Source organism: Eptesicus fuscus, chromosome 1, assembly GCF_027574615.1.
Source record: "Eptesicus fuscus isolate TK198812 chromosome 1, DD_ASM_mEF_20220401, whole genome shotgun sequence".
NCBI classification, from domain to species: domain Eukaryota; kingdom Metazoa; phylum Chordata; class Mammalia; order Chiroptera; family Vespertilionidae; genus Eptesicus; species Eptesicus fuscus.
The window spans coordinates 93,071,227-93,085,150 of NC_072473.1; the positions used below are offsets into that span (position 1 = coordinate 93,071,227).

At 48.3% G+C, this 13,924-nt stretch overlaps 1 pseudogene; it reads right to left on the minus strand.

The window, feature by feature from the left end:
* Nucleotides 1-10,242: 10,242 nt before the first annotated feature.
* On the minus strand, nucleotides 10,243-11,527 carry LOC129149393 (protein EOLA1-like; annotated as a pseudogene).
* Between the last annotated feature and the right edge of the window lie 2,397 nt (nucleotides 11,528-13,924).

Genomic DNA, 13,924 nt, shown 5'->3' on the forward strand with positions numbered 1-13,924 from the left:
AGGAAGCTCTGAACACATCAAGTAGGATAAATAACAAAACCAAAACCAAAACCAAATCTGCATTAAATATATCATATTCAAAGTGCAGAAAATCAAGAGAAAGGAAGTTTAACAGAAGCAGAGGTAACCAAAAGTGTGAGAGGAATTCATTCTATTACTTCCCTGTCTGTGCCTCTGCCACATAACCGGTGACTCAAACCCATTGGAGGGAAGTGCAGAGTAGTGTGGGAGATCTGGAGTCCCAGCTTTGAGCTAGAGCACCAGAAAAGGAGGTCCACTGGGATCCATGGAGTGTGGTGAAAGCATTTGGTTTCAAACAGTTTAGGCTGTCCATGACTAGAGTGGACGGCTTGTACAGGTGTTGTGTGTGGAAAGTGCCAGAGCTGGGCCCACCTGGCTGTGTCCTAGTCTACACTGTGTGCTGTGCTCCCAGGCTTAGCAGTTAGTTTGGATTCCCAGCACTTGCAAAAGCATCATGGTAAGATTTCCTCAGAAGAAGGGCAAAGCTTCCAGGAGCAGTTCTGGAAAACCTAGATCAATAAGCCCTCCCCAGGTGTTGGTTTGGTTTTTCCTCCATCCTTACCAAATCAGCATGTCTCATTCAATAAGAAACTTTCCATTGTTACCTTCCTTACCTCCTCTTCTTTCCCAGTCCCTTTCATCTGGAAAGGTTGTATGCAGAGGGACAAAAGCATTTTCACAAACATTGTCATACAAATGAACCAGAAAAACACCGCATGTTCAGGAAGTGATCAGGACAAAATTCTGAAGTTCCACAAGTTTCAAAAAGGGTTACCATAACAATTTTTATCCTGCCTGATTCTCCAGTGAGGGGGTAAGGAAAAGGGCCATGCCTTTCTGGACACCACTCAGTAAATACTGGTGTGAGCACCAGGAGAGAAGGCAGGAAGCAGATAGTCAATCCTTGTTGCAAACTGCAACTAATAAGGCCAGTCCTGCAGGACAAGTCAATGCAGAGGACCTTCCATAAAGGGAGTACAAGTCAGAGTGTGTGGAGGGCTCCCAGGTACTGTGACAGGCCCAGCTCCACATGAAGACTCCACAGGCATCTCAAGTGAGGAGTGAAATCGTGTGCATCAGAAATGCAGTGTCCGCGAGCAAATCCAACTCACTGGGTTCCATTAGAGATCAAGTCCTTCATCTCTGGCATCTGCAAGGGACCCAGATAGTGCAGGACAGCACTGAGGGTGTTTTGACACCTTCAGACTCCATAGAGGGGTGTCCCAAATCTGCAACAGTCCAAAAGTCCATGGCCTGTTCATTGAGTTGTGCTGACTTCCATTCAGGGCCTCTCCTGCTGAAGCTGAAACAGCCTGTAGTGGACAGTTTCAGGTTGTAGATTAGAGTGAAAGGCAGTGCATCAGGATTGGTAAATTCGGGGTCCAAAAACTCAGTGTTTTTTTCTGCCTTGTCAGTCTTTGAGGCCCTCCCAATTCACCCCTGAAAAATGTGCACCTCAGGTTCCATTAACCATCAGCCTCTAAGCGGCAGCCATATAATTGCAAAGGACCTCCTTAGAAAACTGCAGGTTTCTCAGGATAGGGGGCTGATCCAGGAAGAGATATGCCCAGGAGAGGAAGCAATACACAAGAAACTTTACTGGATGGGGCGTGGACTGGGCTGAGGCAGAGAAGAGTCCCTTACAGCAGGAGACCCTCCATGGGTTTTTGGATCAGGAGAGCACTGTCCAGAAGGGAGTGCTATGGTTTGAATGTTTGTGTCCCCGTAAAAGGCTGATGTTGCAACCCTAACCCCTAAAGATGATAGCATTAGGAGGTTGGGCCTTTGGGAGGTGCTTAAGTCATGAGGGCTGAGCCCTCAGGGATGGGAGTAGCACCTTACAAAGAGTCTCCAGAGATATCCACGCTCCTTCCACCATGTGAGGACACAGCAAGGAGGGCCCTCACTGCAGCACACTGGCACCTTATTCTTGGATTTCCAGCCTCCAGAATGGTGGGAAGTAAGTTTCTGTTGTTGATAAGCTACTCAGTCTGTGGTATTTTGTTATGGCAGCTCCATTGGACTAAAGCAGGAGGGCAAGGGAACATCTGGAAGAGTGGTATTGGAGAGGAGGCTCATGTGTCTAAGTGAGGTTGCTCACCAGCTCTGGGGGAGTGGCTTGAAGTCTTGGAACCACAAGGCTCTCTTTTATCTACTCTTAGCAGCCAGGCTAGCCTCAAGGGCCCCATAGCCCAGAACTCAGCACTTTCTCTATGGCTGCAAGGTTGTGCAGAGGCCACAGCCTGGTCAAGACTGAAATCAGGAGAACCAAGATGGCAGCATAGGTAAACACCTATACTTGCTGCCTCTCACAACAAAATTACAACTAAAAGGCAGAACAACTACCACCCAGAACCATGGGAAAGTTGGCTGAGTGGAACTAGAGAGGTGAAGAAAGCTCATTGAGACTGGTAATGTTGGAGAGTGGGAATTTTTGAGCATGCTTCCAGAGAGGCCATGGACTATGCCCCAGATAGAGTTGTCAGTGCTGACACCAGGCCAAGCCTTGAGATACGGTCTCATGGCCCCTTCCCAGCACATAGCCTTCTTTCATAGAACACTGTCAGCTTTCTGAAGAACAGGATGACCCTGTGAATAACATGGTCGTCATTGGCATGATCCTGACGTTGCTTGGGAAAACCTGTTTTGTCTTGGGTTACTTGTTATGCAAAAACCGGATGTGGTTAATGTGCTTAAAAGCGGTCCTACACAAAGGGTCGCTGCTGTTCTCTGGTCTCCCTGCATGGAGAATGGCAGAGCAGTCGCCGGGTCATCCGGCAGCCTGGCTAATAAAGGCTCCCTAAATTTTAATTTGGTCTGGGCTCCAGTGGTTGTTCACTCGCATCTGTTCCACAATAGTAAGAGGTGCAGAGTTGAGGAAAGTGCTGGAACCTGGATGTGCTGCTCATTTAATTGGGAGGGAGACACAAGCTCCTGCTTGCTCTGAACTCCAGTTCTGGGTGAGACTCTGGGGGACCCAGACACATATGGGGAGAAACTGGACTGTCTGGCATCGGGACAGGAGCGAGAGGGCAGCTTTCTCTCAGAGGTGCTCGCAGTGATCATTGTTCTTGCTTTTGGGCGCAGGACACAAAGACCCGGGGACCTCTCCAGTGCATGGCTGACTGGCAGCCATTGCTGTTTGCTCCGCCCTGGTGATTCCCAGAGACCCTGCCCCACCCAATTTACAACCCCACCCAAGCTGTGAGCATTGGATTTTTCATATGAATGGCCTATCCTTTCTCCACCTAAAACCTGTCAAACTGCAGCTGGGTCAGAGAGCCCCAGAGCTTGCAAAAGAAGGCCCAAGGCCAGGCAGCAGCAGCCTGCCTTGCTTCACAGCTGGGCCTCCTCTGGGCACTTCCAAGCTCATACAAAGAGGAGGAATCTGCAGATGTCTCTGTAGCTCCTGCTGGGTGACCCCAGATAGTGGCTGACCTTGCACCTCCTTGGAGATCCAAGAGCCAGTGTACCCAGTGGTCAGAGTGAGACCATACCGGATTACAACTCTTCACAGAGACACACTCAAGGGGCAGACTCAGTGAGCACCAAAGCCCTACTGAAGCAAGTCCTGCCCCATAAGGGTGTCTCCTGTGCAACAGATCTTCCAGTGTAGACACAGCTAGTCATCACAGCCAATTGGCCTGGAGGTCAATTCTTCCCAGGAATACCAACAGCAATCAAGGGTTAACTACAACAAGACTGTGCAAATAGCCCACAAAAGGGTGCACCAAGAGCGTCCACCTCAGGTGACCATGGAGGCTGAGCTACTAGGCCCTATAGGACACCTACCACACAAAGCCACTCTATCAACTCAAGGAGACTTAGCAGCTACCCAGTACATAGAAACAAACACAGGGAAGCAGCCAAAATGCAGAGACAAAGAAACAAATAACAAATGAAAGAAATGGATGAAAGCAAAATACTGAATATAGAGTTCAAAATCATGGCTATAAGGTTACTCAAGAATCTTCTAGAAACCTCCAAGAAATTTTAGAGAAACTCTCAAGGATATGAAAAAGACCAATCAGAAATTAAGCATACACTGAGTGAAATAAAGAATAATGTACAGAGATTCAACAGCAGACTAGAGGATCCCAAGAATCAAGTCAAAGATTTGAAATACAAAGAAGCAAAAAACACCCAACAGAAAAAACAAAAAGAAATAAGAATCCAAAAATATGAAGATAGTGTAAGGAGCCTCTGGGACAACTTCAAGCGTACCAACATCTGAATTATGAGGGTGCCAGAAGAAGAGAGAGAGCAAGATATTGAAAACCTATTTGAAGAAATAATGACAGAAAACTTCCCCTACCTGGTGAAAGAAATAGACTTACAAGTCCAGGAAGCACAGAGAACCCCAAACAAGAGGAATCCAAAGAGGACCGCACCAGGACACATCATAATTAAAATGCCAAGGGCAAAAGACAAAGAGGGAATCTTAAAAGCAGCAAGAGAAAAACAGTTAGTTACTTACAAGGGAGTACCCATATGACTATCAGCTGATTGCTAAACAGAAACTATGCAGGCCAGAAGGGAGTGGCAAGAAATATTCAAAGTGGTGAATAGCAAGAACCTACAACCAAGATTACTCTACTCAGCAAAGCTATGATTTAGAATTGAAGGTCAGATAAAGAGCATCACAGACAAGAAAAAGCTAAAGGAGTTCACCACCAAACTAGTATTACATGAAATGCTGAAGGGTATTTTTTAAGAAGAGGAAGAAGAAGAAAAAGGTAAAGATAAAAAATTATAAACAACAAAGTGACAACAAATACATATCTATCAACAAGTGAACCTAAAAATCAAATGAATAAAAAACCTGATGAACAGAACAGACTGGTGAATGTAATAGAATCAGGGGCATGGAAAGGGAGCACACTGACAATTCTTGGGGGGAGGAATTGTGGGGGGTGCGGGAAGAGATTGGACAAAGAGCTTACACCTATGGACAAGGTCATGGAAGGGTGTGGGGGGAGGCCTGGAGTGGGGTGGGAACTGGGTGGAGAGGAGCTATGGGGGGAAAAAAAGAGGAACATCTGTAATAATTTGAACAATAAAGATTAAAAAAAAAGACTGAAATCACTTTCCCTAGGGGGTGTCTGTATTGGTAGCCCAGTCAGCTGTGCTGTGCTGGAGTCACATGACTTTGGGGGCTCTGTTCATAAGATGGCAAAACACACAGGTCATCTCTGGGGCCTTTGGAACTCTGAAGAAGAAACCAATGACCTCTGTCAAAAGGTCCTGAGCATGGTGCCTAATAAACACTGTTTGGTGGTTGTGGGACCCAGGGTTGAATTTCTGGACTGAGCAGGCTTAGCAGAGGAAGGCCATTTCCATAATGCCTTTCATCAACTCCACAGAAGTCAGCAGTGTGAATATTTGATCTTCAGAGGAAAAGATGAACTTGATGTCCTAGATTCTTCACCACAGTGGAAATTCAGTGGCTTTTGAATAAGATAATATTAGCTAATGATCCTACGGAATCCTTGGGATACTAGCATTGAGTGCCTAAATCATACAAAGTAAACACCTGTTCTCCATGACATGCCAGACTGTGGTTTCCAGAGCCTTCTCTCCAATTTCCCTCCCATGAAATGGGCAAATTCCATTGAATAAGTAACCCGCAGAGTCACGAGCTAGCAAAGGCCACAAGGAAACCTCCTTTCAGCCTTTAAAGAACTCGATTAAGGAACAATACTTTGGTAGGCAACAGAAGGGAGCTGGTTGTTTAACCAGAGACACTAGGAGCTTCCCTTTGAAAAGCCATCAATTCTTAGCCTCTAGGGCATGTCTTCCAAGTATAAACTGATTCTTGAATGAATACTTTGTAAACCTGTTTAGAAGCATAAAGACCATGGACTGAGCCTGAATCTAGACTTGGGGCTCATCCTTAAGGCTGAGAGGCACCTTGAGGTATTTTCTTTCCTAATGACTCTGACTTTCCTTTCAGAACAAAGGATTGACCCTCAGAGAGGACAAATAACACCACTTAGGGGCAGAGCTGGAACAAGGACCTAGGACCTGTGCAGGTGGTGCCTTTCCATGGTTCCACTCTATCACCCTATACAGAGTGATTATTAAGACCAACATTACCCAAAAACAGCTAGAGAACATGGATCACCAAAACCATTGTAGTATCCTCTCCTCTATAGTGAATATGACTTGAATTTTGCTTTTGTGCCATCCCACACCCAGGCTTTCACCTACGTTCAACTATGTATTTATGATTATTTTCATATCAGCTTCCTTCAGTCACAGCTAGCTAAACAAGTTGGAATTTAACTTGGTAGTGAGTCTTAAAGTAGGTCTTTGAAAAGAATCTAACCCAAAAGCAAACAAAATGATCCAATTTACCTATCTTCAAGGCTTTGGCAGAAGAGGAACACAGGTGGGGTGGAGGGAGGGCTTCTGGCAAGGAGAATAGGGCTGGCTTCAGAGTGAGTCAGCGGAATGCTTTGTTTTCCCAGAGCTGAATATGTACCTAACCACAAATCACTAATGAAAAGGGAAAGTACCAAAGGAGATCCAATTTGGAAGTTGGAAGCCTGAAATCTTGGAAAGCCAAAGGCCACCCACCTCACTGAAGAAAGGAAATGGGGCATAGGCCTCAAGGAAGTCTGAATATAAGGGTCTGGGGAGGGTGATTTGAGAAGACTAATGCAGGTGTCCCAAAGTGAATCCATCTTGGGTAGTGAGAAGAGTTCCTATGTGGAAGAAATAGAAACTAAAGCCAATGCCATTGTGACCTGAGAGTGGTGAGATTTGGGGGCAAGCCAAGCTCAAGAGGGGGCTCCATAGGACATTAGAGGGTGTGGCTGTCCATTCCCACTGCAACACCGTGTTTAACATCTTCTCTCAGGTGTTTTGGGTAGCACTGAGGTTGAGGAGAGGAACTTTCCCACCTGTGCTGGAGCACAGCCCTATTCTAGGGACAACTCGACCCAGAGCTAAAAAAATAGGACTCTCTTTTGGGCTCATCTGAGCAGGACCTACCAACCAGTAGGCACAGCTGGAAGAGACCAAAGCAGGAAGCTTGTGAGGGGAGCATTGAAGAGCGGGGCTACCTACGGAGACTAGGCCAACCACTATTTTCTGGAAGATACAGTCCCCTAGGGTCCCATCTGACCCAGGCAGTCTTGGTGGTTGCCCAAGCTAGGACTAACCAGGGCCTTGCCTTTGAGCAACAAAGAGGCCATCAGCCGCCCCCCTCCTCCCTGTAGGGATGGGGGTGAAGATAGGATTGTGACCTCTCAACACATCCAGTGAACTAGCAGCAAGAAACAATCTTTCTGGCAGCATATGAGCACCTTTTCTAACCTGACCCCTATTTTTTGTACTATTTGAAAAGAGAGAAGATGGGGGATCTAAAGATGTCCACTCCCCCACACTTGGCCAGGGCCCTCACTCCAGAGCAGCCATAAGTCACCTTTGTGACATCACATGACTTAAGCAGCTGGTTGCCCCATGACCGAGACTCTAGAATTTTGAGGACAGTATATATAGGGCATCACTGCTGTGACCAAAGGCATTTCTGACCCCACTTTTGAAGTGATAGGATCCTGGGTACCAAATGCTTGTTGATGTAGAGCATCAACATGGTTAGTCAGAGTAACCATGAGATACACGAAGCCAAGCTGGTCCCGTCAGAGGATGGACAACCACCAATAATGGTCCAATATGATACATCCCCAGATCCACATGTGGGTCCCAGGGAGGCTTTGGAGAGGCACGGGGGCCAAGAAGAGAGCCAAGATCCAAGCCCGCAAGACATCCAGCAACCACAGGACCCAAACCAAAGCGCCGCCAATGTGGAAGGAAACAACATTCTTCATGGGCCGTCCTTCCCAAGAAAGCTTTGGAGGATAGTGGAAGATGACGCCTTCATGTCAGTGCACTGGAATGACGATGGAGATACAGTGATCATTGAGGAAAATCTTTTCCAGAGGGAGATTCTCTGCCGAAGGGGTGAGGAGCAAATCTTTGAATCGAACAGCCTGAAGAGTTTTATCTACTTGCTGAACCTCCATGGTTTTAGCAAAATATGCCCTGGTGACTCTTCAGTTTGCTCTGCAGAGAACAACATAATGGTAAAGTAGAAAGTCCTCCCATTTCCCATGTTCCCTGTTACTCAAACATCTTCTTAGTGGACCCAGAAGAACAACATACTGAAAGGGCTTCATTTAAGGGTCTAACCCTTTTTCACAAGATACAGTATTTATCAAAAGATGAGAAAGTATAGATTTTCAATTGAAACTATAGCCCCCTTAGAGATAACCTGCAGGGATGAGTAAAGATTCTGAGAGGCCAGTTAATTTCAAATAGATATCTTTTCTCCACAAATGACTAAATTAATTAATTTTGTTTCAGATCTACCAAAACAGCAATTTCCAGAGAGACAAGCCTTGGCTCCTCAAAAACATTAAGGCACAAGGCAACCAGGTGACTCGTGTTTGTCCAGGGACCAGTGCCACCCCTCCAACAAGAAAGAAGAAGATGGCCTCCACAAGACACTCTCCAAGAATACACCAGAAGGACAGCAAAAAGAAGCTGAACAAAAGGCTCAGGAGACAGATAAGAATGATTGGGGACCCAGTGCCACCTAGGCATTCGAGTTCTCGGTTCTTCAGCCCCTGAGCAGTGCCAGGGAGGCCCAGTGCCCAAGTGCAGCAAGTGGTTCAAGTGGGGAGGACACTTCTGGTAATGTCATGTTTATGCCCACGGCTACTGCTGGAACCGAAGGCACAGGGGATCTGTCCCCCAACTCCCAAAATGAACCACTACAAGGTTCAGTGATGTCTTTGTGCAACATCTGCTATTCCATTTTGATATATGGCCTTTCAGACATGGCTCCACCCGAGGACCCTGACCAGGCCGAGGAGGAGGAGCATGAGGGCTCCTTGGATAAACAAGTGTTCATTCAGTGAGCAGTTCAAGGACAATGCAGCCCCATAATATCACAGGCTTTGTAACCACGAATCCATTTCCGCTTTAATAAAGGCAAAATTACATGGTACAAAATAAACAATCCAATGAGAATTGTGAGTCCATGTACTTCTGTTTCCATGCCACACACCTCGTCAGATGAGCCTGAGGATGCTAGAAATCCTGGCCCCAGACAGACTTTTGTCCCCGTTGTCCTCTTTCATGTTCACCTTCTCAGTCAAGGATCTGGCTAGGGGGTCCTGAGGCAAGCCCAGGAATACCTGGTCCCCTGAGCCTTGCCTACTGGACAGGAGACAGAACTGCCTGACTCCTGACCTTGGGGGAATCACCTTACATTAGTTATGCACCCTGAAACAGGAGGGTCTTTACTCATGGGTCCCCCTATGATGCCAGGAAGTTTCTGATCAGTATCTGAGTATCTCTAGCTCAAGTTCCAGGGGCCTTCCAGAGAGGCCCACCTAGAATTCAGGCCACCCCATCTGCTAAGTGGTGTATGACAGAGCCAGTCTGGCTCAGAAGATGGGCCGTTCCAGTCAACGCCTGGGAGAAAGCCAATCATCCTCACAGCTAACAACCATTAGTAACCCTGCTAGAAGGGACCCAAATAAATTAAAGATTGCCCACACATGAAAACAAAAAACTCTACCCATCACTTTTCCATCAGAGCTGTATTTCAGATCCATCCTTGGGTCATGAGATAGCTATGTGACATGTGTAACACAAGCCTTCATAAGCCAAGGTACACTTTTACAATAGACCAGTCACTTGCCAGGAGAGACAGGTGCTTTTATTCAAAGTCTGATGTCCCTTTCACCGTGAATGAGGCCATGCCTGGCTGGTCACCCTCTGGCAATCATTCAGTTCCCACTCTCAGATCTCCCACAAGGTCCCCTGGGTGCTGTTGAAGCGTTCTGTGAGTTTGACCAGAACAAAGAGATGGAAGTCCCAAACAATAACCAGTTCTCCTAAAACATTTTTCTCTGTAAAACCCAGGATTGAGCAGGACCAAAAAGAGTGATAGCACCAAGGTATTTCCTGGCAGCTTTCCCTTTTCCCAAAAGTCAGAGTCCTTGAGACAGTCAATGAGCCCAGAGAGGCATCTCACGGGGACAGTTGCCTACATTTGGGCACAGAAATCTGTTTACGTGAACAGCAGATGGGGGGTAGTGCTCTCCATGGCAGAGCCAATTCAGTTCTACATTCATGGCATGATGGCCCGTTGATGGTCATAATTCAGCTGGATTCTCGGTAACCTTCCTCGGAGTCCTCCTGCCCCTAGGGGATCAGGTGCTGTGGGATGCCTACCTGGAAGATAGCCTTTCCCCCTTTCCTGGGTATGCGCTCCAGTAACCACCTGGGGTTTGAAAGTGCAGTGGGGTACTTCTGCTTCAGGTGGGTCAATACAGCCTGCTTTTCCAGTTCCACAACCTCTTCAGGTGCCACGTTTTTTGGGCACTGCAGAGTTGCCCCAATGTCAGGGAGCCCTGTGTACCACGAGAGAAGCACTGAGATGTTTTCCCTTCCATAAACCAAAGGCTTCCTGTGAGAGAAAATGGTTCTTCAAAGTTACGCCCACAAGAGGCTAAGCTGATTTCATCAAAGGGACACAGAGTGAGCTGGGTCCCTCTGCACTTCTGATGTGTCAAACTCTGTTCAGGGAATTCTGGGTGAGGCCATGGGAGAGAGGGAAATGAAGAAGACAGAGCCTGGTCCACTAATGAGCAGGTCCCAACCCGACTGCTGTGAGCAGCACGAACAGGTCAGAAGGGCCCTGACTGCTGTGGGGAACCCACAGGCAGTCAGGTCCCAAGCTCTTCACCAGGTGAAAGGAGCTGGTGTGGGACCTCAACCACTGAGGGGTGGGCGAATGTGCCCAGGATGCCATGGGCAGTGGGGGTGGGGCAGGTGTGTAAAGTCAGACAGACAGCCTGAGTTTGGAGGCTACCCGAACCTCTCTATGTGCTGTGCAGCCTCCCCTGCTCTGTCATGCACACACACATGCGTGTACACACATAAACACTCATACATAAACACAGGCGACACCACATGCAGACTTGGACCTGTTGCTGCCTCTCAGGTCACCAACGGAAACTGAGGTCCAGTGTGGACAGAAGGGTTCACCCAGGTTGTAGGAACTCGACCCACGAAACCCCAGCCTGGGCCCCTTGCTGCCCCTTTGAAGGTGAGCTGCTTACAGAAACCACATCCCCACCACCATAGGTTCAAAAGAAAACAAGCCCCAAACTCTTGAGCAAGGCCCTGGGGGTACTCTTGGAGGGGTGTGAGTTGCGCTCAGGGTGTCACACCTTGCCAGCGATCACTCCTCACCCATACTTCTCCCTTTCAGGAGCAGGGCCTGAATCTGCCTGGGGTTCCACCCCAGCCTCTCCAGCAGCAGCTCCCGCCAGAGGGCGTCTTCCCAGTCCCTGTGAGCAATGTGGATGGTGATGGTACAGTTCCCCTGGCTGCTCACTAGGGTTGCCAATGAGTCTCCAGTCTTGACCGCATTTAAGACAAAGCCTGCATAAAGCTATGGGAAGGAGAGGCAGGAGAACTCCATCTCCCTAGAGATCAGTGGGCCTCATGTGGCCTGGGGAAACCCACAAGTGTGAATGTCAATAAGCATCATGCATCAGCCCTCCATGTTCATGCATGTGGGCTGATCTCTCCCCAATGTCCCCTGGGGTCCTGGAACCCCACTGACAGGGATGGTGGGAGAGCAGAGAGTGTTGGCTCCTTCTTCCTATCTCCACACAGTCAGCGGCCAGGCCCAATGGAAAGGGCTGGCGATGCAGATGCCTCGTCCATCAGATGGAGTCTTTGTGGGGGCTCAAGGAAGAAGGTGGAGACAGGTAAGGAGAAGCACTCAGCACAGGATGTGGTCAGTTCCACAAAGGAGGTCACTGAGTCCAGGGGAGCACAGAGGAGGGAGAAAGGGCGCTTTGGCTTCACACTGGGTGAGTGGGTTCTAGTCCTCTCCCAGCACTGACCTTCCTGGGCTTTGCTTCTTCTCACCACCCCCACCCACCCCAGTACAGTCAGCTAACCTCGTCCTTTCATCCCAACACCAGAGAGGTCCCCAAGAACCCTTGTCCTTCTCCCAGGGCTCCTGATTGTAAATCCTTATAATACAACCTCAGCTGGGAACTGGGACATGGTATGAACTCAGATCATCCTACTCGACCACTTTGGGTGCCACCCTCCTCCATCCCCTGGCTGCACCACTGCTATCCGCTCTCAGCAGGCACACCTGGCCCCACTGCAGCCTAGAGAAAGGAATAAAAGGAACAGGAACAATTGGCACCGGTACCCACACACCATGCCCATATCAGGCCCTGGGATGGGCATGATCCAGGGATCCTAGAATTCAATCCTCAAATAACTGGGTGGGACAGTGCCACTGTCACCCCATTCTACAGTTGAGAAGGTGGCACCTAGGGATGAAAAGATGGCCCACGATCTTGGGGCCCTGACTGCCTCACCCCTTGTTCTTGCCTCTTTTCCTTGTACCTGAGGAATGGGGCCCTTCCTCCTCGTTGGAGGTCAGAGCTATGCTGTGACAGGAGCAGAAATCCAGCCTGAAGATTCAGCCCGGTCCTAGTACCTGGCAGAGCTCAGTCTCCGCAGGGCTGTGAGTACCTGGTCCCTAACAGGACAGTCAGAACTGGTGGCTACACATCATCATCGTAAGGCCTGAGCCTCAGTACCGCACTCCACATGAGCACCCCCACTCTGCTTGTCTCTCCCCTCCTGTCCTTAAAGGACATAAACCTGATATCAGCTATTAAGTCTTCGTGTTAATGAAACACACCCACTCTCAATGACAAGGCTCCAAGGACAAAAGCTGCCACCTGTTTACTCTCTTCCCAACGCAGTGTCCTGACAGTCCCTGTGCCTAGCTCCTCTGCATTCACTCCCTTTCTCTCTAGCTGGGTCTCCTATCCCAGGGATCTGAACCACACCTCCTGCTCACCCCAGGACCTTATCCATAAATAAAAGGACTTTAAAGAGGTAATCAAGTTAAAATGAGACCCTCCTCGAATGACCCGTGTCCTCACCTAAAGAGGGAATTTACAGACAGACATACACACACGAGAACACCTTGTAAAGATGAAGGCTGAGACCTACAAGCCAAGGGGTGCCAAAGCTTGCCTGAAAACCACCAGAAGCTGGAGACAGGGATGGACAGATTCTCTCTCAGACCTCAGTATAGGCCAGTGGTCGGCAAACTCATTAGTCAACAGACCGTGGTCGGCAAACTCATTAGTCAACAGACCTAGTACTATAGACCTAGGGGTGGGGTATCAACAACAGAAACTTATTTCTCATAGTCCTGGAGGCTGAAAGTCTGAGATCAAGATGTTAGCATGGTCCTGTTCTGGTGACAATACTCTTCCAGGTTGTAGACAACCACCTCTACATTGTATCTTCATATAGTAGAGAGCAGAGAGTGGAGACAAGATGTCTTGTCACTCTTATAAGAGCAGTAATTCCATTCATGATGCTCCACCCTCATGACCTCATTTAACCTAATTATCCCCTAGACCCTATTTCCTAATACCATTGCATTGGAGGTAGGACTTCAATATATGAATTTAGATGGGTAGGGGAGGGACACAAGTATTCATAATAGCCACCTTCCCCAGTCATGGACATGGGCATATGGAGTTAGAGGGAATATCCCTTCAGTGAGACAGTCACACTTTCTTTCCTTCCCACAGATCCCTCAGCCGGGGTGAGGTATGCAAGGCCTTCAACTCTCACAGAGGCAGGGAGCATACACAGGGTTTGTCAAGGACAGCATGGTGCATGCTGGAGGAACTGGTACCATCTCTGTAGGGGGTGGTGGTGGTGAGCAACATCAGGAGTTCTGGGGGAGCCATAACCCTCTTGGTCTGCACCCTAAGGTCAATGTGCAAGGAGGCATCTCCTATTCCAAAGGGGTGAGCACTTGTTA